Genomic DNA, 20,596 nt, shown 5'->3' on the forward strand with positions numbered 1-20,596 from the left:
GCATTTTTATATACTAACAATGAATAATATCATTGAAACCTAAATTAAAAACACCAGTACCATTTGCTATAATGCCACAGAAAATAAAATACCTATGTATAAATTAATAAATATATAGCAGATCTGAATATTTTAAAGTACAAAATGCTTATAGAAGTAGTCCTAAATAGAGACATACTGTGTTTGTGGATTGGAAGATTGAATATAGTACAGATGCCAAATTGATGTATAGTTTAATGCAATTTCTGTGAAAATGCTAGCAAGATCTTTTATAGACAAACAAGCTTATTTTAAACTTCATATGGAGATTCAAAGGTCCTAAAATAGCTAAAAACAATCTGGACAGAGAAGAATAAAGTGGGAAGAATCATTCTACCCAATATTAAGGCTTATGTTATAGTTAAAGTGAACAAGACTGTGGTAGTGATGGAAGGGTGGACACAGATCAATGGAATTGAATTAGACGACCCCGATATAAACCCAAACACATATTCAACTGATTTTTGACAAAGGTGCAAAATGAATTCAATGGAGAAAAGACAGATTTTCCAACAAATGGTGCTGGAGCAATAAGATATCCATGGACCAAAAAAAAAAAATCCCTCAAACTAAGCCTTGCACCTTATACAAAAATTAACTCAAAATGCATGATAGACTTGAATATAAAACATAAAATGATAAACCTTTTAGAAAAAAACATATGAGAAAATCTTTAGGATCTAGGTTAGACACAGAGTTCCTAGAATTGCCACAAAGCATGCTCCATAAGTTGATAGATTGGACTCCACAAAACATGCTCTGTGAAAGCCATGGTAAGGGAATGAAAATATAGCTACAGGCTAGGAGAAAATTCGTAAACCACATATCTGATAAAGAGCTAGCATCAACAATTTATAAAGAACTCTACAAATGTAACAGTTAAAGGGTAAAACCAACCCAAACAATTCAATTACAAAATGGACAAAAGACATGAAGAGACATTTCACTGAAGAGTACATACATATATCAGATAAGCACATGAAAAGATGTTTATTATTGCATTATCATTGGATAAATGTCGACTAAAATCATGAGCTATCACTACACACCAATCAAAATGGCTAAAACAAAAATGGGAACAACGCTTTATGCCAGTAAGGATGCATAGAGAAACCAGATCACTCATGCATTGCTGTTGTGACTATAAAGTGGGACAACCACTCTGAAAACAGTTTGGCAGATTCTTATAAAACTAAACAGGCAACTGTGACCAAACAATTGCACTTTGGGGCTTTATCCAAGAGAAATCACAATTTATATTCATGCAAAACCTGTACATAAATGTTTACGGCAGTTTTATTGTAAAAAGCCAGAACTGTAATGGCATAGATGTCTTTCAACAGGTGAATGGTTAAGCAAATGTGGTACACCCTACTATGGAACACTACTCAACAATAAAAATAAATAAACTATTGATACAACAAAATACCTAGATGAATCTCCAGAGAATTTTGCTGAGGGAAAAAAGCCAATCCCAAAAGGTATGTACTATATGATACCATTTATATAATTTTTTTAAATGATAAAATTTAGAAAATGGAGGACAGATTAATGTTTGTCAGAGATTAGAAATGGAGGATAGGAATAGGTGTGGCTATAAAAGGGCAATGCAAGAGATCCTTGTGATGTATAATGATAGTGACTAAATGTGCAAATTTAAAAATGTTTCTGCATGAGAAAGAACAAAGGAATATCAATAATGCAAGGTGTTGAAAATAGATGGTAATTAATACTTTAAAACTCAGAATTTATCAAAAATCAGTTGAATATTTGGGTTAAAACAATTTGGTATCTTGATTGGAGTGACAGATACATGATACAGGTGATAAAATTGTGTAGCATTTAATACACACAAAAATCAATAGAAGTAAAGCTGGGGAAATCAGGATAAGATTGGTAGATTGTATATCCTTATTGTAATCATATAATCAAAGTTTTGCAAAATGTCACCATTGGAGGAAACTGGGCAATATAAGAGATCTCTATTTTTTCTTACTTTATGTGAATCTATAATTATCTCAATAAAAATTTCAATTAAAAATTCAGTGAGATTAATTTAGACTTCTCAAAGTTGATGCAATTTTAAAATAATGAGATGATTATATGGTTCTTCCCTTTTTGCCATCAAGTTACATTTACCATTTCCGATGTGGAAAAGTGTGCTTTTATGAAGAAAGGTGTCTTAATGCACAAATATTGGTGATATCCCTGACTGACTATGTGAAGAACCCACCATCAGTTTCAGTGGGAGAGTTGGACACTTTTCCAGGCAGACAGGATGGACCCAGGTTGTAGAAGTCTTCTCACCAGAGAGGGGGCAAGATCTCAGATGCTGTAACAGTTTCCCTTGGAATTTTCACACTTTGCTTTTCCTTCTTACTGATCACATATTCTAAAATCTCATAGTAGGAAATGACCTTAGAGGTTAATTATCCCAATACTTTCATGAGATGAACCCACTTTAAAAAGGCAACATTAAGAATATGAAAATGCAAGCCATAGAATTAGAGAATATCATATTTCTGGTAAAGTACTTATATCCAGAATATATAAATGTAGTGGTTTGAAGATGTATGCACCCCAGAAAAACATGTTCTTAAAATGAATCCATTCTGTGAATATAAACACATTGTAAATAAGACATTTTGATGAAGCTACTGCAGTTAAGGTGTGATCCACTTCATGCAGGATGGGTCCTAATCCTATTACTGGAGTCCTGTATAAGTGGAATCAGAGAGAGAAGAAGCCACAGAAGCAAGAAGCTCAAAGCAACAAAACCCAGAAGAGAAGAGAGAGACCAGCAGACACTGCCATGTCTTCAGGAAGACATCTAGACATCTTGATGATGCCTTGATTTGGACATTTTCCTGGATTTCTAACCGTGAGCAATAAATTCCCATTTCATGGCATTTGCTTTAAGCAGCCCAGAAAACTAAAATAGATTTTGATACCAGGAGAGTGGGATACTGCTATTGCAAATACCAAAAATGTGGAAATAGCTTTGGAATTAGGTAACGGATAGAGGCTGGAAGAGTTGTGAGGTGCTTGATAGAAAGGATGTAGATACTTTGAAGAGACTGTAAAAATATCAATGCCAAAGGCACTTCTGATGAAGCCTTAGAAAAAAATGATAAATATGTTCTTGGAAACTGGATGAAAGGTGATCCTTGCTTTAAAGCAGCAGAGAGCTTGGCAAAATCGAGTTGGATGGAAGGCAGAATTGGAGAGTGATGAATTTGTATATTTAGCTGAGAGGTTTCCAAGATAAATGTGGAAACTGCATTCTGTTTTTTACTTGCAGCTTGAGAGGAAAGGAATAAGCTGAGAACTGACCTCCTGGGAGTAAAGAAACAGGAAATTGATGGTTTGAAAAAATCTGTGCTTCTAGTAAATGAGTTCAAAGAGGATAGTGCTCCATGTGAGGATTTAACTGACCATAGATCCAGTCAGCCATTTCAGTGAAAGTTAGGATTGGGAGATGCAGTTATCCAGGAAAGCTCTGTGGAAGCTTTTTGATGGTACTGTTTGATGGTTTGAACTCTTGTGTACTACATGAAAAATGAACAAGTTTTTCTGTAAGATCTGTATGAATGAAAATTCATGCAGTTCCTCAGGAAGCTAAGTATAGAACTGCCATATGATCCGGCAATACCACTGCTAGGTATCTACTCAGAGGGCATGAGGGCAAGAACACAAATGGACATTTGCACACCAAAGTTTATAGCAGCATTATTTACAATTGCCAAGAGATGGAAATAGCCAAAATGCCCATCAACAGAAGAGTGGCTAAGCAAGCTGTGGCATATACATATAATGAAATATTATGCAGCTGTAAGACAGAATAAAGTCATGAAGCATGTAACAATATGGATGGACCTTAAGGACATTATGCTGAGTGAGATTAGTCAGAAACAAAAACAAAAGGATAAATACTGTCTCATTGATATGAACTGACATTAGCGAATGGAGAGTTTCAGTTGGTAACAGAGAACATCAGGAGATAGAAATAGGGTAGATATTGGTAATTGGAGCTGAAGGGATACAGTTGTGCAACAGGACTGATTGTAAAAATTCAGAAATGGATAGCACAATACTACCTGCTCTAGTTTGCTAGTTTACAGTTCTAAGGCCAAGAAAATGTCCCAATTAAAACAAGTCTATAGAAATGTTCAATCTGAGGCATCCAGGGAAAGATATCTTGGTTCAAGAAGACCAGTGAAGTTCAGGGTTTCTCTCTCAAGTGAGAAGGCAGATGGCAAACACAGTCACAGTTTCTCTCTTGGCTGGAAGGGCACATGGTGAGCAAGGTGTCATCTGCTAGCTTTCTCTCCTGGCTTCCTGTTTCATGAAGCTCCCTGGGAGATATTTTCCTTCTTCATCTCCAAAGATTGCTAGCTGGTGGGCTCTCTGCTTCTCGTGGCTATGTCATTCTTCTCTGCTCTCTCTGTATCTCCTTCATTCTCCAAATTCTTCTTCTTTTATAGGACTCTGGAAACTTCTCAAGACCCACCCAAATGGGTGGAGACACATTTCCCCCAATCCAGCTTAACAACCACTCTTGATTGGGTTACATCTCCAGGGAGATGATCTAATTACAGATTCAAACATACAGTATTGAATACGGATGATTCTGCCTTTATGAAATGGGATCTAGATTAAAACATAGCTTTTCTAGGGGACATACATCCTTTCAAACCAGCACACTACCTAACTGTAATACTATTATGTTAGAACACTGAATGAAGCAGAATGTGAGAATGATAGAGAGAGGAGGCCTGGGGGGCACAAATGAAATCAGAAGGAAAGATAGACAATAAAGACTGAGATGGTATAATATAGGAATGCGTAGAGTGTATAATGCTAGTGACTAAATGTGCAAATTTAAAAATGTTTCTGCATGAGGAAGAACAAAGGAATATCAATAATGCAGGGTGTTGAAAATAGATGGTAATTAATATTTTAAAACTCACACATATGTGTGAGACAAGCAAAAAATGTTTATTTGGTACAAAATCTATATTTTGACTAGTGCATTTCCTAATATAACGTATGTAGACAGCTTAATCAAATACCATAGCACTTGGAACCTTGTGTAGGGCATGAGATTTTATAGGTTTGTCCAGAGTGATGCCCAGATAAATCCCAGAGCAATTGAACAGTGAATAGGGAAGTATTTGCAGAGTCCCCTAGGGAGAATGGTGAGAAAGGGAGAAAATTCAACTTCCCCAAGTGGAGAATTCTTGATATGCTCACAGGCAGTGGGGGCAGCCAAAGCAATAGGCTGAATCTTGGGGTTTGTTCATATGAAACTTAATCCCACAAAGGATAGGCTAAGCCTACTTAAAGTTAGGCCTAAGAGCCACCACCAAGAGACCCTCTCCTGTTGCTCAGATGTGGTCTCTCGCTTGGCTGACACAGCAAGCAAGCTCACTGCCCTCCCCCTACCTACATGGGACATGACTCCCAGGGGTGTGGACCTTCCTGTTAACGTGTGACAGAAATCCTAGAATGAGCTGGGACTCAGCATCAATGGACTGAGAAAATCTTCTAGACCAAAAGGGGGAAGAGTGAAATGAGACAAAATAAAGTGTCAATGGCTGAGAGATTCCAAATAGAGTCAAGAGGTTATTCAGGAAGTTATTCTTATGCATTCAATAGATATCACCTGTTCAGTTAAGGTTTAATGGAGAGGTTGGAGGGAACTGCCTGAAAATGTGGAGCTGTGCTCTGATGGCCATGTTTCTTGAAGATAATTGTATGATGATATGGCTGTTGCAGTGTGACTGTGTGGTTGTGAGACCCGTGTGTCTGATGCTTCTTTTGTCTACCTTATTGACAGAGAAGTAAAACATACGGGATTAAAAATAAATAAATAATAGGGGTGTGCTGGTTTAGAAGGATGTATGTCCCCTAGAAAAGCCATGTTTTAATCAAAATCCCATTTCATAAAGGTAGAATAATCCCTATCCAATACTGTATGCTTGAAACTGTAATCAGATCATCTCCCTGGATGATGTGATTTAGTCAAGAGTGGTTGTTAAACTGGATTAGGTGACGATGTGTTTCCACCCACTTGGGTGGGTCTTGATTGGTTTATTGGAGTCCTATAAAAGAGGAAATGTTTTGGAGAATGGAAGATTCAGAGAGCAGAGAATGCTGCAGCACCAGAAGCAGAAAGTCTACTAGCCAGGGACCTTTGGAGATGAAGAAGGAAAACGCCTCCCAGGGAGCTTCATGAAACTGGAAGCCAGGAGAGAAAGCTAGCAGATGACGCCATGTTCACCATGTGCCCTTCCAGCCAAGAGAGAAGCCCTGACTGTATTTGCCATGTGCCTTCTCACTTGAGAGAGAAACCCTGAACTTCATTGGCCTTCTTGAACCAAGGTATCTTTCCCTGGATGGATGCCTTAGATTGAACATTTCTATAGACTTGTTTTAATTGGGACATTTTCTCAGCCTTAGAACTATAAATGAGCAACTCATTAAATTCCCTCTTTTAAAAGCCATTCCATTTCTGGTATATTGCATTCCAGCAGCTAGCAAACCAGAACAAGGGGGAACAAATGTTAAAATAAATTTAGTAGATTGAAATGCTGGTGATTGGTGAAGGGGAGGGGTTAGAGGTATGGTATGTGTGAATTTTTTTCTGTTTTCTTTTTATTGCTTTTTCTTAATTGATGCAGATGTTCTAAGAAATTATCATGATGATGAATATACAACTATGTGATGATAGTGTGAGTTATTGATTATATAACAAGAACGGAATGATCATATGGTAAGAACGTTTGTGTTTGTATGAGTTATGTATCATAAATAAAAAATAAATACATTAAAGAAAAAGAAATGGAGGGGTAATGGGTATGGTATGTATGAATATTTTTCTGTTGTCTTTTTATTTCTTTTTCTGAATTGATGCAGATGTTCTAAGAAATGATCGTGATGATGAATATGCAACTATGTGATGATATTGTGAATTACTGATTATATATGTAGAATGGAATGATCATATATTAAGAATGTTTGTGTTTGTTGCCATATTTAAAAAAAAATTTTAATTAATAAAAAAATTAAAAAAAAATTCTGCCAGCATGGACTAAAAGGGACAGAGAAGGAACAGACTTGAATGGATTGTACTTCAAATACAAAACCATGGAAGCTGGGCTCTGAACCAAAGATCTCTTCTCAGGCCAAGAGAGTGAGACACCCATGTGTGTGGAAAAGGTGAGTCTGCCCTGGTGCTTGGAAAGGGCAGGCCTTCCACCCCATTGTTAAGGAAGAATGCTACCACCCACTGTTCTCAGAAGTTGGAGCCTGTGCCCTGGCGATTGCAGAGAGTCTGGCCATCATCCTAATGCTTAGAGAGAGTGAAGCTTACTCCCTAGTATTTGGGGAGAGCATGGTCACTACACAAACACTTGGAAGAATGGGGACTGCCCATAGGACACAATTCATCATTACATAGATGACTCTTAGACCTTGAAATCTATTGGAGTATGCCGTGCAGGTTTTCAGAATTGTTTAGGACCCATGACCCCTGTTTTCCTTTCAATTTCTCCTTATGGGTATGGGAATGTTTATTCTATGCCTAACCCTCCATTGCATATTGGAAGCAGATAATTTATTCTCTAGGTTTCACAGGTCCACAGATGGAGGGGAACTGTGCCCAGGACAGACCACACCTATAACCAATTTTGATGAGACTTTGTACTTAGTATTGTTAATGAAGTGATCTAAGGCTTTTAGATTATTGTGATGAAATTGATGCATTTTGCATGTAGAAAAACATGTCTTTTGAGGGCCCAGTGGGTGAAATGTGATGGTTTGAAGCTGTGTATACCCCAGAAAAACATGTTCTTAAATTTAATCCATTCCTGTGGATGTAGGAATTTTTGATGAAGCTACTTAAAGTTAAGATGTATCTTAATCCTTTTACTTTATAGACAGAATGAATACAGAGAGAGGAAAAAAAAACACAGAAGCAAGAAGCTGAAAGCAAACAAAACCTGGAAGAGAAAAGCAAATATTGCCATCCTACTTGCCATGTGGCAGAGGAGCCAAGAATCTCTGACAGCTCATCTTCAGGAAGGAAGCATCACCTTGATTTGGTTATTTCCTGGACTCTTACCATGAATGAATATATTCCCACTGTTTAAGCCAAACCATTTCATAGTATTTGCTTTAAGCAGCTTAGGAAATTAAAATAATAAAGAAATCTTACAACTCAATAATTAGAGGATGAACAAACCAATTTTTATAGTTGGCAAAAAATTTGAAGGGAGATTTCACCAAAAAAGAAATAAAAATTTCTAATGCACCACATATAAGTATGTTTTGCATCATTAGTCATTAGGGAAATCCAAATTACAACCACAATGAGATACTACTTCACACCCACTAAAATGGCTATAATAAAAAAGACATTCCTAACAACTGGTGGCATAGATGTGGAGAAATGAGAATCGTCATGCATTGATGTAGCTGCTTTGAAATGATGTAGCCACTTTGAAAATACTTTTGACATTTTTTTATAACTCACATTTTTATAAATGATATTTACATATTTACTGTATGCCCTAGTAATTCCAATCCCTCATATCTACCCAACAGTAATAAAAACATATATCCACACAAAGACTTGTAACTGAATTTTCAAGTCAGTATTATTCATAATAGCCAAAAGTAGGAAAAAAATCAAAATTTCCATCAACTGGTGAATGGATGAACAAAGTGGAGCATATCCATACAATGGAATTTTATTTGGCAATTAAAGCAACAAATTACTTATCCATGCTACAACATGGATGAAACGCAAAACATTAAGCTAAGTAAAAGAAGCAAAATGCAAAAGACTACATATCATTTGTTATGACTTCATTTATATGAAACGTCCAGAAAAGGCAAATCTATAGAGTCAGACAGTAGATTAATGATTGCCTGGGGCTGGGAGTGGGAAAGGGAGTTGATGCGAATGGACTTGAGGATTCTTTTTGGGGTGATGGAAATGTTCTATTATTGAATTGTGGTGTTGGTTGCACACCTTTGTAAATTTATTTAAAATTATGTAATTTTGCATTTATAATGGGAGAATTTTATGGCATATATATTGTGTTAGTTAGATTCAGTTGTCAACTTGGCCAGGTGAGCATATCTAGTTCTGTTGCTGCAGACACAAGCCAATGGTACGTGAACCTCATCTGTTGCTAATTACATCTGCAGTCAGCTAGGAGGTGTGTCTGCTGCAATGAGTGACGTTTGACTTAATTGGCTGGTGCTTAAATGAGAGAGCGCAATGTTGCACAGCCAAGCAGCTCGGCATTCCTCATCTTGGCACTCGCAGCTCAGCCCAGGCCTTTGGAGATGCAGAAAGAAGTCACCCCAGGGGAAAGTTGTTGGAACCCAGGGGCCTGGAGAGAAGACCAGCAGAGACCATCCTGTGCCTTCCACGTAAGAAAGAACCTCAGTGGAAAGTTAGCTGTCTTTCCTCTGAAGAACCAACAAAATAAATCCCCTTTTATTAAAAGCCAATCCATCTCTGGTGTGTTGTATTCCGGCAGCTAGCAAAGTAGAACATACATACATACATACATACATACATATATATATATATATAATGCCTCAATAAAACCTTTAAGCATAGTAAACAAACATCCTTCCAAATATTTTTCCTCTGTATATATAGAATGAAATAAATACACTTTAAATATATGACATGTGAATACTAATATTAACTTTTTAAAAAATTAAACAGAAGGAAAGTAAACTGAAGAGAAATGAAAGGAATTGCTTAACTTTAAATCTTTCATTAAAAGAAGCTTTATTTCTTAGAAAACCTTTCTCAGGGCTGACATTGGGCAAGTGCCCCATGAAAGCATTTGATTTTGCATTTAACTTTACAGAATTCCACAGATGATCCTGTAAAAAGACTGCTGTTGTGCTCCAAACTATATGCTCTAAGATACAGAACTAAATGCTATTTGTACTCTTACAGGACTGGTTTCATCAACGTTCTCTCCTCATGGCCGCCCAATGACAGTTGAAATTGTTCCATAGCTCCAGGAATCAATCTGAGGCTGACTCATTTCTTAATGTCTCTGGGAAAGTATTTTACCCAAGCCCTTTATGAAACGAGTTCTTGCTTAAAAGACTTCTCCCTCAGCAGAGTCTGGCTCATAACGTCAAAGAGAGTTCTGCTTATCGGTTTCAGGGTGTCACATGGCCGGTGGCCTAGTCTCTTCAGCTGCCCAGTACTGCCAAGTGAGGAGTGACTTCCTACCTTTTTCTCTGTCCCAGACACAGGAGCAGCCTGCCATTTCTGGAGTGTCGACAAGTAGCTCCTCTTCTCTTTTCCTCAGAATATGGTCTTTTTTCTTGGCAGTGAGTAAGACCCAACCCCTCTAAAGTGACTGTTTCCATTATTTTTGACTGACCCGAGCGGTGTCAGCAAGGTGTAGAAAGGAAGGGATAGAGATGTGAAGGGAGTAGGGCCAAGAGGACGTACTTGCCCTCCAGTAGCCTTTGACCCAGATTGGAGCCATGCCACTCACAATTGGCACCCTTTACTGCAGTATCTATATTTGAATAAAGTCTGAAATGCTGTGATTTCTTTTTTGTCAATAAAGACAATGAAACAACAACAACAGAAAGAGTCCTCCCAAGTTATGAAAAAAAGATAAAGATGCACACTGAGCAATTCGAGTCATTGTGTTTTAAAACCACAGGTTTCAAATGAACTTCCTAGTTTACAAATATACATGCTAGCATTCCCCTACTTCCTCTATCTCTTTGCCTCTTATTTGCAACTTATTTGTGGTGTCAAAGTAAACAAAGTTTCTGGTTGTGTTTATTTCAGAAAACCAGAAAAAGACCTTTAATTTTTAATCAAGATTCTTTTCCAACTTCTGCAGAAGGAATATAAAAAATTGTGAATGCCATCTCAAAATTCAAAAGGTGCCCTGATCTTTTATAATTCTTTAGAACAAAAAGCTGACCTTTTCTTGAGAGTTTTGTAGAGGACAGAATTCAGAACGTTCATTTTAAGTTCAAGATACCAACTAGCCAAGCCTTCAGACTTAACTTTTAAGAATATCAAAAATATTTCACAATTCTTGACAAAAATAAAGGTTTACAATTCAGGTGAGTCATTAGACAGGTTGACAGCAAGAGAGTCTTAATTTCTTTACTTTGATAAGCAGCAAAATACAATTGAGAAATTGTATGTAAAGATAAGAGCATAGTCAGGCTTGTATTATTGGATAACTCATTTGAACCTGAATTAGTTAGCAAATACAACCTTTATAACAGCCAGGTAAAAAATATACTTTATCCTCTAGATTCCATTATCAGAAAAATATATTATTTATAACACAATGTCTTAGTTTGGTAAATGATGCTGGAAATGCAATATACCAGAAATGGATTCGCTTTTATAAAGGAAATTTATTAAGTTACAAATTTACAGTTTTAAGACCATAAAAAAATGTCCAAACAAAGTGTTCTATTTGCTATCTGCCAGAATGCAATATGCCAGAAACAGAACGGCTTTTAAAAAGAGGAATTTAATAAGTTGCTAGTTTACAGTTCTAAGGCCAAGAAAACGTCCCAATTAAAATAAATCTATAGAAATGTCCAAATCTAAGGCATCCAGGAAAAGATACCTTGGTTCAAGAAGGCCAGTGAAGTTCAGGGTTTCTCTCTCAAGTGAGAAGGCACATGGCGAACACTGTCAGGGTTCCTCTCTCATCTAGAAGGGCATATGGCAAACATGGCATCATCTGATAGCTTCTTCTCCTGGCTTCCTGTTTCATGAAGCTCCCTGGGAGGCGTTTTCATTCTTCATTTCCAAAGTGCTGGCTAATGGACTCTGCTTCATGGTGCTGCAGGATTCTCTGCTCTCTCTGAATCTCTTTCATTCTCCAAAATGTTTCCTCTTTTATAGGACTCCAGAAATTTATCAAGAGCCACCCGAATGGGTAGAGACATGTCGTCACCTAATCCAGGTTAACAACCACTCTTGATTAAATCACATCTCCAGGGAGATGATCTGATTACAGTTTCAAACATACAGTATTGAATAGGGATTATCCTGCCTTTATGAAATGAAATTTAGATTAAAACATGCTTTTCTAGGGGACATACATTCTTTCAAACCAGCACACAAAGGTATCCAGGGAAAGATACCTTGACTCAAGAAAGGCCAATGGTCTGGAGCACCTCTGTCAGTTGGAAAGGCATGTGGCTGGAGTCTACTGGCCCTTTGGCTTCTGGTTTCAAACAGCTTCTCTGGGAGCATTTTCTTTCTGCATCTCCAAAGATCACTGTTTCTGTCAGCTCTGAACTCTCTCTAAAATGTTTCCACTTTTAACGGGCTCCAGTAAACTAATCAAGACACACCTTAAATGGGCAGCATCACATCTCCATCTAATCAGATGGTCGCACCCACTATTGGGCATGTCACATCTCCATGGAAACAATACAGTCAAAAAGATCCCACCCTATAATACTAAATTGAGATTTAAGAAATGTGGCTGTTTGGAGGTACACAACAATTTCAAACCAGCGCACAGTGTCTGAACAACAAAAGAACTTGTAAGACATGCTATTGCTTTTCTTCAATTTCCTTTTAAATTAAAATTGATACCTTTCTTAACTCAAATTTTGGATAACATACTTTATTCCTCAGAGATGGGATTTATTATTCTATTCTAATTATTATTCAGTCAAAGTTTATAATTTTTATGGTCAGTTTTAAAATCATAATATTATAATTGTTCAGTATTGGCTCCATATTCAATGCAGCTTCTCCATTCCTGAGTTCTTTATTTCTATTTATTTCCTCTTATAAATATTATAATATTTGGATTTCCTCATCACATAGCTTTTCCAAAAGGTGCTCATTGAGGCTGTTTTATATATATATAACTTGATATTTAGAGATAAGAATGAAGCTGAACCGGTTAGAGTTAAAGTAATTCAGAACACACGGGTAAGAAAAACAGTGTCTATATTTTAGAACCACACATACTCTTTGAGACCAATGGAAGAAAGTTTTTTTTGGTCTGGAACCAAAATTTTCTATCGTGCATAATCTAATTTAACCTATCTGTATAGCTTATTTGAACAACTGAAACACAGGGAGCACAGAATAAGAAAGAGGACGTTTAATCCTGTATAGATTATTGTAATGCCTGGATACATCCTAGAATATATTAAGCAAATAATTAGAAAGTATTGGCAAAGTCCCCTGAGGGATAGGAGAAAGAATATGAAACTATTAAACCTTATCATCAGGGAATCCCCTGAAACTGTCAAACTTTAGGGACATCCGAATCAATAGGCCATGCCCTCAATCATGAGGCTTACTCTTGTGAAGCTTATGTAGGTAGCAGAGAAGCTTAGACTACGTAGAGGCATGCCTAGGAGTTACTTCTGGAGAACCTCTTTTGTTGCACAGATGTGGCTTCAGTCTCTCTAAGCCCAACTCTGCAAGTGAAATAATTTCCCTCCCCACTACATGGGACATGATATCCAGGGGTGAAAGTCTCCCTGGTGAGGTGGAAGATAACTCCCAGGGATGAATCCAGACCTGGCACCATGGAATCAACAATTCTATCCTGATCAAAAGGAGGAAAAGAAGTGCAATTAATAGTGTGTCTGTGGCAGAGAGAGCTCAAGTAGATTCAAGAGGCTACTCTGGAGGTTGCTCTTACACAAGCTTCAGTTAGACCTTGCTACCTATCATAACCTGAAAACCTCAACCAGGACTATTTCAGCCAATCCTAAAGAACACCTAGGGTGATACATAAGATTCCACAAGGTTTCCATGCACTAGAGTAACTTTCCAGAAACCTACAACGTCTAGACGGGTCCCTGGTCCAAATAAATCCTGAAACCTAGAGGGCCCAGCCTCTGCAGAACATCAGATATTTCCATCTCCCTACCCCATATTTAGTGATAGACCCTTCCATTATGAAAAATTTAGAATTGCCATAGCCCAAACACCCCTAAAGAGAGGGATGGAAAGATCAAAGGCAATGGTGGAGTTATACAGAGAAGATAGGATTTAACAAATGAATATGAATGCTGAATCATTAAATTGATATCTCTTTTAGTCTCCAGTATTTTAGAGCAACTAGAAGTTAAAACTTAAAATTGTGAAATTGTAAACCAGGTCAAACTCTGAAATATGTTCTACAACTAATTGTGGTGCTGTACTTTGAAATTTATAGCTTTTTTGTATATGTGTTATTTTTCACAAAAAAAAGAAGGAAAAAAGGTCAATTGTGATGATAAAAAATATTTAAGCCCTCTAGCCTCCTATATTCTGGAGCAGCTAGAAGGAAAAATATGAGAGGATTGCGTGGTAGCCCATGACAAACTCTGGCATCTGTCCTGTATCTACTTGTCGACGAGTGCTTGGAAAATTATTGCTTTTTCATTTCTTCTCTATGTATAAATGTTATACTATACAATTAAAAAAGTTTTTTTTTAAAAGGAGCTCATAAATTCGATATTCCTTGAGTTTGTTAATGTTTATGAAAGCTGTTGACAGCACTAAAATTTCAACCACAGTTTGATCAGGGATAATTTTCATTAAGAGTATTATAGCAATTGCTTATGATCTGTTATTTTATGGTGCTGTAGAAAAAAGGCTAGGAAAGCCTGTGATTTTTTTTCTTCCCTGGAGATCAGTGATCCTTAAAATGTAGTCCTTGGATCAGCAGTATCCTGTACTCTTCTTATATTAGCAGTATCTGGGAATTTGTTAAAATACAAATTCTCAGGTCCCCCTGTAGAGGTGTCTAGGTGCTTCTGATGCATACTGAAATTTGAGAATTGCTGTAAATAATTATTTTTTTCTACCTGAATGCTTTAATATTTCTTGCCTTGAAATTCAATAAGGTGATCCAGAGAATTAAGAGTTCTCTCTTTCAATGTGCCCTGGATTCACCTTTCATTGTGTAGTCTGATTTGTCCTGGATACAGAACAAATAAATTACTTGCCTCCTAAGACTAGGATGACTATACATCTTAGAAATGTTTTCATTTATGTCTATTGTCCCAGCATATTTTTTTATTAGTAGTTCCTCCTTTCACACTAAAAATTTTCCTAATCTGGATGATAAATTATATGGACTCTCCATTTATAATGTTGTTTGAAATATCTGTGATTGTATGGACTTTTTGGAAACCCTGGCAGGAGAATCAAAACAGAGGGGCACTGGAATTTGAAGCAAAATCAGGCCTACTTTGAGAAGTAATTACTTTTATTTTGAAAAATAGCCCTTGGTTTGCTATTGGGCCTAGGTAGAGAATGGACACTCACTTAACTGTGAAATATTGTGTTAGTTTGCAAGCTGCTGGAATGCAATATACAAGAACTGGAATGGCCTTTAAAAAGAGGAATTTAATAAGATACAAGTTTACAGGTCTACAGAAGTGTCCAAAGTAAGGCGCCAACAAAAGGTTACCTTCATTCAAGAAAGGCCAATGAATCAGGAACACTTAGCTGAGTAATTGTGTGGCTGGCATCTGCTTGTCCCTTCCTCTTGGGCTCTGAGGCTTTCAGCCTCTGTTCCTGTGGAGGTTTCCTCACTCTACTTCTCCAGGGCTGGCATTCATCTCTTGGCTTCTCTTGGCTCTCTTCAGGTTCTGGCTTGCATAACATCTCATGGCAACATCCGCTGGGCTCCAAAGCATCTCCAATCATCTGTGTCTCTGTTCTCTGTCTGTCAGCTTTGCTCTGAAGTTTCTTTCAGCTCTGTCATTTCTTCTATTTCTGAAATTTCTGAGGTTTCTCCAAAATGTTTCCTCTTTTAAAGGATGCCAGTAAACTAATCAAGACCCACCTGGAATGGGTGGAGTCACATCTCCATCTAATCAAACATCACACCCACAATCGGGGGCATCACATCTCTGTAGAGATAATCTAATTAAAAGATTCCAACCTACAGTATTGAATCAAGATTAAAAGAAATGGCTGCTCCCACAAGATTGGATCAGGATTAAAACATGGCTTTTTGGGGTACATAATACTTTCAAACTGGCATAGATATCAACTACTACACATGAACTGGGTGGCCAATCAACCAAACCATAGAGTTAGGCATACCCAGCAACACTCCTTCATCTTGTGGTATATTTGAGATCACACTTGAGGAGGTCCTGAAGGCAAACATAAGCTGTGTGAGGCTCTCACTCCTGGAGTGCCTAATCCAATCATTCTGCCTATTTCAGTTTCCTAACTGCCAAAGAAAATACCATGCAATGGGTCAGCTTAAAGATGGGATTTATTGGCTCATGGTTTTGAGGCTAGGAGAAGTCCAAAATCAAAACTCATCTGTCTTCTCTGCTGACCACCTTCTTTCTACATGGTTCTAATTAATGTTTGCCAAACTTTTGGCCACTCAAAACTTATCATGGTTCCAACATGTCTAGTTACAATTGTCTTCACATTTCTAATCTAATCTAGTCCTTGATCCTACAGGACTAGATTCTAGTGGCCTAAAATGCCTTGGTCCTGCAGCTGGTTCATATTCATGATGTGAGGGCCATTTCTAAGCATTAAGAGATCATTCCACTGAAGTTTGATCAGCTGACATCAACTTCCCAATTTTAAGGACACTACTACCCTATTAGAATTTTAAAAATCTACAAGTATTATATATTCTGAAAGAGACAAATCATTGTGTGTGCGTGTGTGTGTTTAGCAACTTCTAAAAAAGCTATGCAAAGATATGCTTTCAAAAACACTACTGATGAATCACAATGGAATTCTAAAAAATCTTCAAGTAAAGCAAAGGAAAAAAAGAAGAGAGAGAGAAAAAATAAAAACAGAGAATTATGAGAAAACACAAAGTAAAATGGCAGACATAGATCCTAACATATTATTTGTTACATTAGATATCAAAGAGCTAAATACACCAATTAAAAGACAGAGAATGGCAGAGTGGATTAAAAAAGAATCCAACTACATGCAGTGTCTGTAAGAAATTCATGTCAAACATAGTGATGTAGGCAGATTAAAAGTAAAAGGATGGAAAAATCTATCATGCAAACATGAATAAAAATAAGGTAAGAGGGGCTGTACTGATATCAGATAAAGTAGAGCTAATAGCTAAGAAAATTACTAGAGACAAAGGGATGCTATTTGATGACAACAGAGTCAATCCATGAACAAAGCACATCCTAAATGTGTATGTACCAAACAACAGAGCTGCAAAATTTGTGGAACAAAACTGATAGAGTAGACAGCATAGATAGATATAATTCACAATTTTAACTGAAAATTTCAATATCTTTCAGCACACGGAAAATCAGTAAGATTAGTGGGTTGCATGGTGACCTCAAAAAAGATACAACTAAATTCAAATTTCTGGAAACTGAATGTTTCCTTATTTAGAAAAAGGGGTCTTTGCAAATTTCATTGAGCTTATCCAGGAGATCATCCTGAATTACCTGGGTGGTCATTAAATCCAATGACAGGTGTTCTTATAGGAGAAAGACAAGGAGAAGTCACATAGAAGAGAAAATGATGTGAAGATGGAGGTAGAGACTGAAGTGATGTAGACACAAGTCAAGGAAACCAAGAATTATCTGGGAAAACAGAAGCAGGAAGAGGCAAGGTACTGGAGCCTCCAGAGGGAGCACAGCCCTGCTGGATTTCAACTTCTAGCCTCCAGAACTGTGAGAGAATAAATTTCTGTTGTTTTAAACCACTTAGTTTGTGGCAATTTGCTGTGGCAGCCCCAGGGTTCTGAAGTAGCAAACTCCAGATTGAATCTCTTTTCTGCTATACTGTGGGTCCCTTTGTGAGGTTCCTTAATCTCTGCGTCTTGGGTAAAAGAGTGATAATAACCTATATAACACAGTTTCTGAGAGAATAAAATAATATATGCAAAGCATCAGAGATACAGTAGGCACTTCATAAATGCTAACATCTAGTTTGTTAAAATTAATAAATAAGGAAGAAAGATCATATCATCAATAAGTTAGGATTTTATTGATATAAACTTACCCTGGACTAACTCCATCCAGTATTGCTTCAATATTCAATTATGGAAACCCAAAAGGAGCCAGAATTCTAATAATGATGTATAGGCTCTGAGCTCATGGTATTTCATTCTATAAAAATAAGGACTATAGCTTATACTTCTTTTAAATTTTTGATAGGATCAAAAACATTTTCTCTCTACTAAAATCTCTTTTCTAGAGAACCTTTCCAGTTGCAATCCAGAAAAAGGCAAACACGAAATACTAAGTGACCCTGCCTTCTCATGGACTGGAACAAGGACACCAGTACAAGTAGGGCCAATCAGAATCTCTTGAGACTTAAGAATTAAAACACAGTCAGTCAGATGGTGTCAGACACTCCAACTGAGTTTTCAGTTAAAATTGTGAATTATATCTATCTATGCTGTCTACTCTATCAGTTTTGTTCCACAAATTTTGCAGCTCTGTTGTTTGGCACATACACATTTAGGATGTGCTTTGTTCATGGATTGACTCTGTTGTCATCAAATAGCATCCCTTTGTCTCTAGTAATTTTCTTAGCTATTAGCTCTACTTTATCTGATATCAGTACAGCCCCTCTTACCTTATTTTTATTCATGTTTGCATGATAGATTTTTCCATCCTTTTACTTTTAATCTGCCTACATCACTATGTTTGACATGAATTTCTTACAGACACTGCATGTAGTTGGATTCTTTTTTAATCCACTCTGCCATTCTCTGTCTTTTAATTGGTGTATTTAGCTCTTTGATATCTAATGTAACAAATAATATGTTAGGATCTATGTCTGCCATTTTACTTTGTGTTTTCTCATAATTCTCTGTTTTTATTTTTTTTCTCTCTCTTCTTTTTTTCCTTTGCTTTACTTGAAGATTTTTTAGAATTCCATTGTGATTCATCAGTAGTGTTTTTGAAAGCATATCTTTGCATAGCTTTTTTAGAAGTTGCTAAACACACACACGCACACACAATGATTTGTCTCTTTCAGAATATATAATACTTGTAGATTTTTAAAATTCTAATAGGGTAGTGTCCTTAAAATTGGGAAGTTGATGTCAGCTGATCAAACTTCAGTGGAATGATCTCTTAATGCTTAGAAATGGCCCTCACATCATGAATATGAACCAGCTGCAGGACCAAGGCATTTTAGGCCACTAGAATCTAGTCCTGTAGGATCAAGGACTAGATTAGATTAGAAATGTGAAGACAATTGTAACTAGACATGTGCTTACTTAGTTACCTATATATGGTGATGAGGAACATATACTTGTGTAGGAGATAGGATTAACATAAGACCTGCGGAACTAGTTGGGAGTAGATGGCATTAGGGTGGTGGTGGCAGTAAGCTGCTTTATGTTGTCTGATTTATGTAGAACAGTCTGGGAGGAAGAGAATGTTTGTTCACCCCAAATGGTTATCTTAAGTATGAAGGAAGGGCACTGAAAGATAAGAACTTTGTTCCCTCAGGAAATGCATGCACATCTTTTGTCATCCTGCGGTATATAAGCAGGATCTGGTTAAGAATAAAATTGTCTGATGTCTGTGGTCTTTATCCCTAAGCTTCAGACCCCCTGAACCCATCTGTGTCTTTCTTTCTTTCTTTTTCTTTCTTTCTTTCTTTCTTTCTTTCTTTCTTTCTTTCTTTCTTTCTTTCTTTCTTTCTTTCTTTCTTTCTTTCTTTCTTTCTTTCTTTCTTTCTTTCTCTCTCTCTCTCTCTCTCTCTCTCTCTCTCTCTCTCTCTCTCTCTCTCTCTCTCTCTCTCTCTCTCTCTCTCTCTCTCTCTCTCTCTTCCTTCCTTCCTTTCTTTCTTTTCTCTTTCTCCCTTTCTCTCTTCCTTTCTTCCTTTCTTTCTCATCATTCCTTAATATCCTTCGAGCTCTGTTTCATAGGAAGCAACAGACTTGGGATTCATACAAACCAGGATTCAAGATTGACACTAAATTTAAGAATAAAAATAACTTATCCACAGCATTGCTATGAGGATTGAACAAGGGTGGAATGCTAAATATTTGATCATTAGAAAGGCCTAGGTAATGAGCAATCAGAACAAACACCAGCCATGGTGGTTGAACAAGATCCTGGAGGCCCCCTGTTTAGGTCATTAAGTTGCTATATTGTAGGCAAGCCCAGGAGACATCTGGGGGCAGTGCCAGGGACACCAGGGTAGTAAGGAAGTACATAGAAGCTTTAGATAATGGCTATTATTCAACTAGAATGGAGTAAACTCAATATATGCCAGAGCATACGTGGTGGTACAGGCCCTAGGATTGAAAGAATATTGTAACATGCTTACTACAAGCATGGAATTTAGTGAGGCCTCAACAAATGGCAATTATTATGACTACTACAACTTATATTTTTTCCTACCCTGTCTCTTCTCCCTCCCCTTTTACTTCCTTTGCCCACTCCCTGTCCCACCACCCATCCTCCTCCCCATCTCTTCATCTCCTCCTCCCCTCCACTAACCTCCTGTTCTAGTTTGCTAGCTGCGGGAATGCAATATACCAGAAACAGAATGGCTTTTAAAAAGGGGAATTTAATCAGTTGC

The sequence above is a fragment of the Tamandua tetradactyla genome, chromosome 10 (assembly GCF_023851605.1).
Source record: "Tamandua tetradactyla isolate mTamTet1 chromosome 10, mTamTet1.pri, whole genome shotgun sequence".
Lineage (NCBI taxonomy): Eukaryota > Metazoa > Chordata > Mammalia > Pilosa > Myrmecophagidae > Tamandua > Tamandua tetradactyla.